The following is a 13,569-nucleotide window of genomic DNA, read 5'->3' as shown; positions in this document are numbered from 1 at the left end:
GGCTCCGGGCTTTCCCTGACGAACAGGGCTTCGACGCTTACCACCAGCTGCACCTGGGCGCCCATTGGAAAAAAACCAAGAAAAATCACGAACGTTGGACGATTGCTCCCACACCAAAAGTGCCAGAAACTCAAGCTCTTGCTGCTCATCACCGGCCATTGGCAGCACATCTACAGCACCACAGACATCGGGGTTCCGCGCTTTCCCTGACGAACAGGGCTTCGACGTTTACCACCACCTGCGCCTGGGAGTCCACTCCAAAAAAACCCGAGAAATCACAAACGTCGGACGATTGCTCCCACACAAAAAATGCCAGCCAGTCAAGCTCTTGCTGCTCCTCACCGGCCATTGGCAGCGCATCTACAGCACCACAGACATCGGGGCTCCGGGCTTTCCCTGACGAACAGGGCTTCGACGCTTACCACCAGCTGCACCTGGGCGCCCATTGGAAAAAAACCCAAGAAAAATCACGAACGTTGGACGATTGCTCCCACACCAAAAGTGCCAGCCAGTCAAGCTCTTGCTGCTCCTCACCGGCCATTGGCAGCGCATCTACAGCACCACAGACATCGGGGCTCTGGGCTTTCCCTGACGAACAGGGCTTCGACGTATACCACCAGCTGCGCCTGGGCGCCCGCTGCAGATTAACCCCGAAAAATCACGAACGTCGGACGATTGCTCCCACACCGAAAGTGCCAGCAAATCAAGGTCTTGCTGCTCCTAACCAGCCCTTAACAGCGCATCTACAGCACCACAGACATCGGGGCTCCGGGCTTTCCCTGACGAACAGGGCTTCGACGCTTACCACCAGCTGCACCTGGGCGCCCATTGGAAAAAAACCAAGAAAAATCACGAACGTTGGACGATTGCTCCCACACCAAAAGTGCCAGAAACTCAAGCTCTTGCTGCTCATCACCGGCCATTGGCAGCACATCTACAGCACCACAGACATCGGGGTTCCGCGCTTTCCCTGACGAACAGGGGTTCGACGTTTACCACCAGCTGCACCTGGGCGCCCATTGGAAAAAAACCCAAGAAAAATCACGAACGTGGGACGATTGCTTCCACACCAAAAGTGCCAGCCAGTCAAGCTCTTGCTGCTCCTCAGCGGCCATTGGCAGCGCATCTACAGCACCACAGACATCGGGGCTCCGGGCTTTCCCTGACGAACAGGGCTTCGACGTTTACCACCAGCTGCACCTGGGCGCCCATTGGAAAAAAACCCAAGAAAAATCACGAACGTGGGACGATTGCTTCCACACCAAAAGTGCCAGCCAGTCAAGCTCTTGCTGCTCCTCAGCGGCCATTGGCAGCGCATCTACAGCACCACAGACATCGGGGCTCTGGGCTTTCCCTGACGAACAGGGGTTCGACGTTTACCACCAGCTGCACCTGGGCGCCCATTGGAAAAAAACCCAAGAAAAATCACGAACGTGGGACGATTGCTTCCACACCAAAAGTGCCAGCCAGTCAAGCTCTTGCTGCTCCTCAGCGGCCATTGGCAGCGCATCTACAGCACCACAGACATCGGGGCTCCGGGCTTTCCCTGACGAACAGGGCTTCGACGTTTACCACCAGCTGCACCTGGGGGGCCCACTGAAAAAAATCCCGAAAAAGCATGAATGTCGGACGATTGCTCCGACACCGAAAGTGCCAGCCAGTCAAGCTCTTGCTGCTCCTCACCGGCCATTGGCAGCGCATCTACAGCACCACAGACATCGGGGCTCCGGGCTTTCCCTGACGAACAGTGCTTTGACGTTTACCACCACCTGCACCTGGGCGCCCATTGGAAAAAAACCCAAGAAAAATCACGAACGTCGGACGATTGCTCCCACACCGAAAGTGCCAGCCAGTCAAGCACTTGCTGCTCCTCACCGGCCATTGGCAGCGCATCTAAAGCACCACAGACATCGGGGCTCCACGCTTTCCCTGACGAACAGGGCTTCGACGTTTACCACCACCTGCAGCTGGGCACGCATTGGCAAAAAACCCAAGAAAAATCACAAATGTCGGACGATTGCTCCCACACCGAAAGTGCCAGCCAGACATGCTCTTGCTGCTCATCACCGGCCATTGGCAGCGCATCTACAGCACCACAGACATCGGGGCTCCGGGCTTTCCCTGACGAACAGGGCTTCGACGTTTACCACCAGCTGCACCTGGTCGCCCACTCCAGAAAAACCCTAAAAATCACGAATGTCGGACGATTGCTCCCACACAAAAAGTGCCAGCCAGTCAAGCTCTTGCTGCTCCTCACCGGCCATTGGCAGCGCATCTACAGCACCACAGACATCGGGGCTCCGGGCTTTCCCTGACGAACAGGGCTTCGACGCTTACCACCAGCTGCACCTGGGCGCCCATTGGAAAAAAACCAAGAAAAATCACGAACGTTGGACGATTGCTCCCACACCAAAAGTGCCAGAAACTCAAGCTCTTGCTGCTCATCACCGGCCATTGGCAGCACATCTACAGCACCACAGACATCGGGGCTCCAGGCTTTCCCTGACGAACAGGGCTTCGACGTTTACCACCACCTGCGCCTGGGAGTCCACTCCAAAAAAACCCGAGAAATCACAAACGTCGGACGATTGCTCCCACACAAAAAATGCCAGCCAGTCAAGCTCTTGCTGCTCCTCACCGGCCATTGGCAGCGCATCTACAGCACCACAGACATCGGGGCTCTGGGCTTTCCCTGACGAACAGGGCTTCGACGTTTACCACCAGCTGCACCTGGGGGCCCCACTGAAAAAAACCCCGAAAAAGCATGAACGTCGGACGATTGCTACGACACCGAAAGTGCCAGCCAGTCAAGCTCTTGCTGCTCCTCCCCGGCCATTGGCAGCACATCTACAGCACCACAGACATCGGGGTTCCGGGCTTTCCCTGACGAACAGGGCTTCGACGTTTACCACCACCTGCGCCTGGGAGTCCACTCCAAAAAAACCCGAAAAATCACCAACGTTGGACGATTGCTCCCACACCGAAAGTGCCAGCCAGTCAAGCTCTTGCTGCTCCTCACCGGCCATTGGCAGCGCATCTACAGCACCACAGACATCGGGGCTCCGGGCTTTCCCTGACGAACAGGGCTTCGACGTTTACCACCAGCTGCACCTGGGCCCCCATTGGAAAAAACCCCGAAAAATCACGAACGTTGGACGATTGCTCCCACACAAAAAGTGCCAGCCAGTCAAGCTCTTGCTGCTCCTCCCCGGCCATTGGCAGCGCATCTACAGCACCACAGACATCGGGGCTCCGGGCTTTCCCTGACGAACAGGGCTTCGACGTTTACCACCAGCTGCACCTGGGCGCCCATTGGAAAAAAACCCAAGAAAAATCACGAACGTTGGACAATTGCTCCCACACCGAAAGTGCCAGCCAGTGAAGCTGTTGCTGCTCCTCACCGGCCATTGGCAGTGCATCTACAGCACCACAGACATTGGGGCTCCGGGCTTTCCCTGACGAACAGGGCTTCGACCTTTACCATCAGCTGCACCTGGGAGCCCACTCCAAAAAAACACGAAAAATCACGAACGTCGGACGATTGCTCCCACACAAAAAGTGCCAGCCAGTCAAGCTCTTGGTGCTCCTCACCGGCCATTGGCAGCGCATCTACAGCACCACAGACATCGGGGCTCCGGGCTTTCCCTGACGAACAGGGCTTCGACGTTTACCACCAGCTGCACCTGGGCGCCCACTGAAAAAAACCCCGAAAAATCACGAATGTTGGACGATTGCTCCCACACCGAAAGTGCCAGCAACTCAAGCTCTTGCTGCTCCTCACTGGCCATTGGCAGCGCATCTACAGCACCACAGACATCGGGGTTCCGGGCTTTCCCTGACGACCCGGGCTTCGACGTTTACCACCAGCTGCACCTGGTCGCCCACTCCAAAAAAACCCGAAAAATCACGAACGTCACACGATTGCTCCCACACAAAAAGTGCCAGCCAGTCAAGCTCCTGCTGCTCCTCACTGGCCACTGGCAGCGCATCTACAGCACCACAGACATCGGGGCTTCGAGCTTTCCCTGACGAACAGGGCTTCGACGTTTACCACCAGCTGCACCTGGGGGCCCCACTGAAAAAATCCCCGAAAAAGCATGAACGTCGGACGATTGCTCCCACACCGAAAGTGCCAGCCAGTCAAGCTCTTGCTGCTCCTCACCGGCCATTGGCAGCGCATCTACAGCACCACAGACATCGGGGCTCCGGGCTTTCCCTGACGAACAGGGCTTCGACGTTTACCACCACCTGCACCTGGGCGCCCATTGGAAAAAACCCAAGAAAAATCACGAACGTTGGACGTTTGCTCCCACACGGAAAGTGCCAGCAACTCAAGCTCTTGCTGCTCCTCACCGGCCATTGGCAGCGCATCTACAGCACCACAGACATCAGGGCTCCGGGCTTTCCCTGACGAACAGGGCTTCGACGTTTACCACCAGCTGCACCTGGGGGGCCCACTGAAAGAAACCCCGAAAAATCGGGAACGTCGGATGATTACACCCACACCGAAAGTGCCAGGCAGTCAAGCTCTTGCTGCTCCTCACCGGCCATTGGCAGCGCATCTACAGCACCACAGACATCGGGGCTCCGGGCTTTCCCTGACGATTAGGGCTTCGACGCTTAACACCAGCTGCACCTGGGCGCCCATTGGAAAAAAACCCAAGAAAAATCACGAACGTCAGACGATTGCTCCCACAGAAAAAGTGCCAGGCAGTGAAGCTCCTGCTGCTCCTCAGCGGCCATTGGCAGCGCATCTACAGCACCACAGACATCGGGGCTCCGGGCTTTCCCTGACGAACAGGGCTTCGACGTTTACCACCAGCTGCACCTGGGCGCCCATTGGAAAAAAACCCAAGAAAAATCACGAACGTTGGACAATTGCTCCCACACCGAAAGTGCCAGCCAGTCAAGCTCTTGCTGCTCCTCACCGGCCATTGGCAGCGCATCTACAGCACCACAGACATCGGGGCTCCGGGCTTTCCCTGACGAATAGGGCTTCGACGCTTACCACCAGCTGCACCTGGGCGCCCATTGGAAAACAACCCAAGAAAAATCACGAACGTCGGACGATTGCTCCCACACAAAAATTGCCAGCCAGTGAAGCTCCTGCTGCTCCTCAGCGGCCATTGGCAGCGCATCTACAGCACCACAGACATCGGGGCTCCGGGCTTTCCCTGACGAACAGGGCTTCGACGTTTACCACCAGCTGCACCTGGGCGCCCACTGAAAAAAACCCGAAAAATCACAAACGTCGGACGATTGCTCCCACACCGAAAGTGCCAGCCAGTCAAGCTCCTGCTGCTCCTCACCGGCCATTGGCAGCGCATCTACAGCACCACAGACATCGGGGCTCCGGGCTTTCCCTGACGAACAGGGCTTCGACGTTTACCACCACCTGCACCTGGGCGCCCATTGGAAAAAAACCCAAGAAAAATCACGAACGTCGGACGATTGCTCGCACACCGAAAGTGCCAGCAACTGAAGCTCTTGCTGCTCCTCACCGGCCATTGGCAGCGCATCTACAGCACCACAGACATCGGGGCTCCGGGCTTTCCCTGACGAACAGGGCTTCGACGTTTACCACCAGCTGCACCTGGGGGGCCCACTGAAAAAAACCCCGAAAAATCATGAACGTCGGACGATTGCTCCCACACAAAAAGTTCCAGCCAGTCAAGCTCTTGCTGCTCATCACCGGCCATTGGCAGCGCATCTACAGCACCACAGACATCGGGGCTCCACGCTTTCCCTGACGAACAGGGCTTTGACGCTTACCACTAGCTGCGCCTGGGGGGCCCACTGAAAGAAACCCCGAAAAATCGGGGACGTCGGATGATTACTCCCACACCGAAAGTGCCAGCCAGTCAAGCTCTTGCTGCTCCTCACCTGCCATTGGCAGCGCATCTACAGCACCACAGACATCGGGGCTCCGGGCTTTCCCTGACGAACAGGGCTTCGAGGTTTACCACCAGCTGCACCTGGGGGGCCCACTGAAAAAAACCCCGAAAAATCATGAACGTCGGACGATTGCTCCCACACAAAAAGTGCCAGCCAGTCAAGCTCCTGCTGCTCCTCACCGGCCATTGGCAGCGCATCTACAGCACCACAGACATCGGGGCTCCAGGCTTTCCCTGACGAACAGGGCTTCGACGTTTACCACCAGCTGCACCTGGGCGCCCACTCCAAAAAAACACGAAAAATCACGAACGTCGGACGATTACTCCCACACCAAAAGTGCCAGCCAGTCAAGCTCTTGCTGCTCCTCACCGGCCATTGGCAGCGCATCTACAGCACCACAGACATCGGGGCTCCGGGCTTTCCCTGATGAACAGGGCTTCGACGTTTACCACCAGCTGCACCTGGTCGCCCACTCCAGAAAAACCCGAAAAATCACGAACGTCAGACGATTGCTCCCACACAAAAAGTGCCAGCCAGTCAAGATCCTGCTGCTCCTCACTGGCCATTGGCAGTGCATCTACAGCACCACAAACATCGGGGCTCCGAGCTTTCCCTGACGAACAGGGCTTCGATATTTACCACCAGCTGCAACTGGGCGCCCACTGGAAAAATCCCTGAAAAATCACGAACGTCGGACGATTGCTCCCACTCCGAAAGTGCCAGCCAGTCAAGCTGTTGCTGCTCCTCACCGGCCATTGGCAGCGCATCTACAGCACCACAGACATCGGGGCTCCGGGCTTTCCCTGACGAACAGGGCTTCGACGTTTACCACCAGCTGCACCTGTGGGCCCCACTGAAAAAACCCCGAAAAAGCATGAACGTCGGACGATTGCTCCGACACCGAAAGCGCCAGCCAGTCAAGCTCTTGCTGCTCCTCCCCGGCCATTGGCAGCACATCTACAGCACCACAGACATTGGGGCTCCGGGCTTTCCCTGACGAACAGGGCTTCGACTTTTACCACCACCTGCGCCTGGGAGTCCACTCCAAAAAAACCCAAAAAATCACAAACGTCGGACGATTGCTCCCACACCGAAAGTGCCAGCCAGACAAGCTCTTGCTGCTCCTCACCGGCCATTGGCAGCGCATCTACAGCACCACAGACATCGGTGCTCCGGGCTTTCCCTGACGAACAGGGCTTCGACGTTTACCACCAGCTGCACCTGGGGGGCCCACTGAAAAAAATCCCGAAAAAGCATGAATGTCGGACGATTGCTCCGACACCGAAAGTGCCAGCCAGTCAAGCTCTTGCTGCTCCTCACCGGCCATTGGCAGCGCATCTACAGCACCACAGACATCGGGGCTCCGGGCTTTCCCTGACGAACAGTGCTTTGACGTTTACCACCACCTGCACCTGGGCGCCCATTGGAAAAAAACCCAAGAAAAATCACGAACGTTGGACGATTGCTCCCACACCGAAAGTGCCAGCCAGTCAAGCTCTTGCTGCTCCTCACCGGCCATTGGCAGCGCATCTACAGCACCACAGACATCGGGGCTCCGGGCTTTCCCTGACGAACAGGGCTTTGACGTTTACCACCAGCTGCACCTGGGGGGCCCACTGAAAAAAACCCCGAAAAATCATGAACGTCAGACGATTGCTCCCACACCGAAAGTGCCAGCCAGTCAAGCTCTTGCTGCTCATCACCGGCCATTGGCAGCGCATCTACAGCACCACAGATATCGGGGCTCCGGGCTTTCCCTAACGAACAGGGCTTCGACGTTTACCACCAGCTGCACCTGGGGAGCCAACTGAAAAAAGCCCCGAAAAATCATGAACGTCGGACGATTGCTCCCACACCGAAATTGCCAGCCAGACAAGCTCTTGCTGCTCCTCACCGGCCATTGGCAGCGCATCTACAGCACCACAGACATCGGGTCTCCGGGCTTTCCCTGACGAACAGGGCTTCGACTTTTACCACCACCTGCGCCTCGGAGTCCACTCCAAAAAAACCCAAAAAATCACAAACGTCGGATGATTGCTCCCACACCGAAAGTGCCAGCCAGTCAAGCACTTGCTGCTCCTCACCGGCCATTGGCAGCGCATCTACAGCACCACAGACATCGGGGCTCCGGGCTTTCCCTGACGAACAGGGCTTCGACGTTTACCACCACCTGCACCTGGGCGCCCATTGGCAAAAAACCCAAGAAAAATCACAAATGTCGGACGATTGCTCCCACACCGAAAGTGCCAGCCAGTCAAGCTCTTGCTGCTCACCACCGGCCATTGGCAGCGCATCTACAGCACCACAGACATCGGGGCTCCGGGCTTTCCCTGACAAACAGGGCTTCGACGTTTACCACCAGCTGCGCCTGGGCGCCCACTCCAAAAAACCCAGAAAAATCACGAACGTCGGACGATTGCTCCCACACCGAAAGTGCCAGCCAGTCAAGCTCTTGCTGCTCCTCACCGGCCATTGGCAGCGCATCTACAGCACCACAGATATCGGGGCTCCGGGCTTTCCCTAACGAACAGGGCTTCGACGTTTACCACCAGCTGCACCTGGGGAGCCAACTGAAAAAAGCCCCGAAAAATCATGAACGTCGGACGATTGCTCCCACACCGAAATTGCCAGCCAGACAAGCTCTTGCTGCTCCTCACCGGCCATTGGCAGCGCATCTACAGCACCACAGACATCGGGGCTCCGGGCTTTCCCTGACGAACAGGGCTTCGACGTTTACCACCACCTGCAGCTGGGCACGCATTGGCAAAAAACCCAAGAAAAATCACAAATGTCGGACGATTGCTCCCACACCGAAAGTGCCAGCCAGTCAAGCTCTTGCTGCTCACCACCGGCCATTGGCAGCGCATCTACAGCACCACAGACATCGGGGCTCCGGGCTTTCCCTGACAAACAGGGCTTCGACGTTTACCACCAGCTGCGCCTGGGCGCCCACTCCAAAAAACCCCGAAAAATCACGAACGTCGGACGATTGCTCCCACACCGAAAGTGCCAGCAACGCAAGCTCTTGCTGTTCCTCACCGGCCATTGGCAGCGCATCTACAGCACCACAGACATCGGGGCTCCGGGCTTTCCCTGACGAACAGGGCTTCGACGTTTACCACCAGCTGCACCTGGGGGGCCCACTGAAAAAAACCCCGAAAAAGCATGAACGTCGGACGATTGCTCCGACACCGAAAGTCCCAGCCAGTCAAGCTCTTGCTGCTCCTCACCGGCCATTGGCAGCGCATCTACAGCACCACAGACATCGGGGCTCCGGGCTTTCCCTGACGAACAGGGCTTCGACGCTTACCACCAGCTGCACCTGGGCGCCCATTGGAAAAAAACCAAGAAAAATCACGAACGTTGGACGATTGCTCCCACACCAAAAGTGCCAGAAACTCAAGCTCTTGCTGCTCATCACCGGCCATTGGCAGCACATCTACAGCACCACAGACATTGGGGTTCCGCGCTTTCCCTGACGAACAGGGCTTCGACGTTTACCACCACCTGCGCCTGGGAGTCCACTCCAAAAAAACCCGAGAAATCACAAACGTCGGACGATTGCTCCCACACAAAAAATGCCAGCCAGTCAAGCTCTTGCTGCTCCTCACCGGCCATTGGCAGCGCATCTACAGCACCACAGACATCGGGGCTCTGGGCTTTCCCTGACGAACAGGGCTTCGACGTTTACCACCAGCTGCACCTGGGGGCCCCACTGAAAAAAACCCCGAAAAAGCATGAACGTCGGACGATTGCTACGACACCGAAAGTGCCAGCCAGTCAAGCTCTTGCTGCTCCTCCCCGGCCATTGGCAGCACATCTACAGCACCACAGACATCGGGGTTCCGGGCTTTCCCTGACGAACAGGGCTTCGACGTTTACCACCACCTGCGCCTGGGAGTCCACTCCAAAAAAACCCGAAAAATCACAAACGTCGGACGATTGCTCCCACACCGAAAGTGCCAGCCAGTCAAGCTCTTGCTGCTCCTCACCGGCCATTGGCAGCGCATCTACAGCACCACAGACATCGGGGCTCCGGGCTTTCCCTGACGAACAGGGCTTCGACGTTTACCACCAGCTGCACCTGGGCCCCCATTGGAAAAAACCCCGAAAAATCACGAACGTTGGACGATTGCTCCCACACAAAAAGTGCCAGCCAGTCAAGCTCTTGCTGCTCCTCCCCGGCCATTGGCAGCGCATCTACAGCACCACAGACATCGGGGCTCCGGGCTTTCCCTGACGAACAGGGCTTCGACGTTTACCACCAGCTGCACCTGGGCGCCCATTGGAAAAAAACCCAAGAAAAATCACGAACGTTGGACAATTGCTCCCACACCGAAAGTGCCAGCCAGTGAAGCTGTTGCTGCTCCTCACCGGCCATTGGCAGCGCATCTACAGCACCACAGACGTTGGGGCTCCGGGCTTTCCCTGACGAACAGGGCTTCGACCTTTACCATCAGCTGCACCTGGGCGCCCACTCCAAAAAAACACGAAAAATCACGAACGTCGGACGATTGCTCCCACACAAAAAGTGCCAGCCAGTCAAGCTCTTGCTGCTCCTCACCGGCCATTGGCAGCGCATCTACAGCACCACAGACATCGGGGCTCCGGGCTTTCCCTGACGAACAGGGCTTCGACGTTTACCACCAGCTGCACCTGGGCGCCCACTGAAAAAAACCCCGAAAAATCACGAATGTTGGACGATTGCTCCCACACCGAAAGTGCCAGCAACTCAAGCTCTTGCTGCTCCTCACTGGCCATTGGCAGCGCATCTACAGCACCACAGACATCGGGGTTCCGGGCTTTCCCTGACGACCCGGGCTTCGACGTTTACCACCAGCTGCACCTGGTCGCCCACTCCAAAAAAACCCGAAAAATCACGAACGTCACACGATTGCTCCCACACAAAAAGTGCCAGCCAGTCAAGCTCCTGCTGCTCCTCACTGGCCACTGGCAGCGCATCTACAGCACCACAGACATCGGGGCTTCGAGCTTTCCCTGACGAACAGGGCTTCGACGTTTACCACCAGCTGCACCTGGGGGCCCCACTGAAAAAATCCCCGAAAAAGCATGAACGTCGGACGATTGCTCCCACACCGAAAGTGCCAGCCAGTCAAGCTCTTGCTGCTCCTCACCGGCCATTGGCAGCGCATCTACAGCACCACAGACATCGGGGCTCCGGGCTTTCCCTGACGAACAGGGCTTCGACGTTTACCACCACCTGCACCTGGGCGCCCATTGGAAAAAACCCAAGAAAAATCACGAACGTTGGACGATTGCTCCCACACGGAAAGTGCCAGCAACTCAAGCTCTTGCTGCTCATCACCGGCCATTGGCAGCGCATCTACAGCACCACAGACATCAGGGCTCCGGGCTTTCCCTGACGAACAGGGCTTCGACGTTTACCACCAGCTGCACCTGGGGGGCCCACTGAAAGAAACCCCGAAAAATCGGGAACGTCGGATGATTACACCCACACCGAAAGTGCCAGCCAGTCAAGCTCTTGCTGCTCCTCACCGGCCATTGGCAGCGCATCTACAGCACCACAGACATCGGGGCTCCGGGCTTTCCCTGACGATTAGGGCTTCGACGCTTAACACCAGCTGCACCTGGGCGCCCATTGGAAAAAAACCCAAGAAAAATCACGAACGTCGGACGATTGCTCCCACAGAAAAAGTGCCAGGCAGTGAAGCTCCTGCTGCTCCTCAGCGGCCATTGGCAGCGCATCTACAGCACCACAGACATCGGGGCTCCGGGCTTTCCCTGACGAACAGGGCTTCGACGTTTACCACCAGCTGCACCTGGGCGCCCATTGGAAAAAAACCCAAGAAAAATCACGAACGTTGGACAATTGCTCCCACACCGAAAGTGCCAGCAACTCAAGCTGTTGCTGCTCCTCACCGGCCATTGGCAGCGCATCTACAGCACCACAGACATCGGGGCTCCGGGCTTTCCCTGACAAACAGGGCTTCGACGTTTACCACCAGCTGGACCTGGGAGCCCACTCCAAAAAAACCCAAGAAAAATCACGAACGTCACATGATTGCTCCCACACAAAAAGTGCCAGCAAGTCAAGCTCCTGCTGCTCCTCACTGGCCATTGGCAGCGCATCTACAGCACCACAGACATCGGGGCTCCGGGCTTTCCCTGACGAACAGGGCTTCGACGTTTACCACCACCTGCACCTGGGCGCCCATTGGAAAAAAGCCCAAGAAAAATCACGAACGTTGGACGATTGCTCCCACACCAAAAGTGCCAGCAACTCAAGCTCTTGCTGCTCCTCACCGGCCATTGGCAGCGCATCTACAGCACCACAGACATCGGGGCTCCGGGCTTTCCCTGACGAACAGGGCTTCGACGTTTACCACCACCTGCACCTGGGGGGCCCACTGAAAGAAACCCCGAAAAATCGGGAACGTCGGATGATTACTCCCACACCAAAAGTGCCAGCCAGTCAAGCTCTTGCTGCTCCTCACCGGCCATTGGCAGCGCATCTACAGCACCACAGACATCGGGGCTCCGGGCTTTCCCTGACGAATAGGGCTTCGACGCTTACCACCAGCTGCACCTGGGCGCCCATTGGAAAAAAACCCAAGAAAAATCACGAACGTCGGACGATTGCTCCCACACAAAAATTGCCAGCCAGTGAAGCTCCTGCTGCTCCTCAGCGGCCATTGGCAGCGCATCTACAGCACCACAGACATCGGGGCTCCGGGCTTTCCCTGACGAACAGGGCTTCGACGTTTACCACCAGCTGCACCTGGGCGCCCACTGAAAAAAACCCGAAAAATCACAAACGTCGGACGATTGCTCCCACACCGAAAGTGCCAGCCAGTCAAGCTCCTGCTGCTCCTCACCGGCCATTGGCAGCGCATCTACAGCACCACAGACATCGGGGCTCCGGGCTTTCCCTGACGAACAGGGCTTCGACGTTTACCACCACCTGCACCTGGGCGCCCATTGGAAAAAAACCGAAGAAAAATCACGAACGTCGGACGATTGCTCCCACACCGAAAGTGCCAGCAACTGAAGCTCTTGCTGCTCCTCACCGGCCATTGGCAGCGCATCTACAGCACCACAGACATCGGGGCTCCGGGCTTTCCCTGACGAACAGGGCTTCGACGTTTACCACCAGCTGCACCTGGGGGGCCCACTGAAAAAAACCCCGAAAAATCATGAACGTCGGACGATTGCTCCCACACAAAAAGTTCCAGCCAGTCAAGCTCTTGCTGCTCATCACCGGCCATTGGCAGCGCATCTACAGCACCACAGACATCGGGGCTCCACGCTTTCCCTGACGAACAGGGCTTTGACGCTTACCACTAGCTGCGCCTGGGGGGCCCACTGAAAGAAACCCCGAAAAATCGGGGACGTCGGATGATTACTCCCACACCGAAAGTGCCAGCCAGTCAAGCTCTTGCTGCTCCTCACCTGCCATTGGCAGCGCATCTACAGCACCACAGACATCGGGGCTCCGGGCTTTCCCTGACGAACAGGGCTTCGAGGTTTACCACCAGCTGCACCTGGGGGGCCCACTGAAAAAAACCCCGAAAAATCATGAACGTCGGACGATTGCTCCCACACAAAAAGTGCCAGCCAGTCAAGCTCCTGCTGCTCCTCACCGGCCATTGGCAGCGCATCTACAGCACCACAGACATCGGGGCTCCAGGCTTT

Source organism: Chlamydotis macqueenii, chromosome W (assembly GCF_036417535.1).
Source record: "Chlamydotis macqueenii isolate bChlMac1 chromosome W, bChlMac1.mat, whole genome shotgun sequence".
Classification (NCBI taxonomy): domain Eukaryota; kingdom Metazoa; phylum Chordata; class Aves; order Otidiformes; family Otididae; genus Chlamydotis; species Chlamydotis macqueenii.
This window is presented reverse-complemented; position numbering follows the sequence as displayed.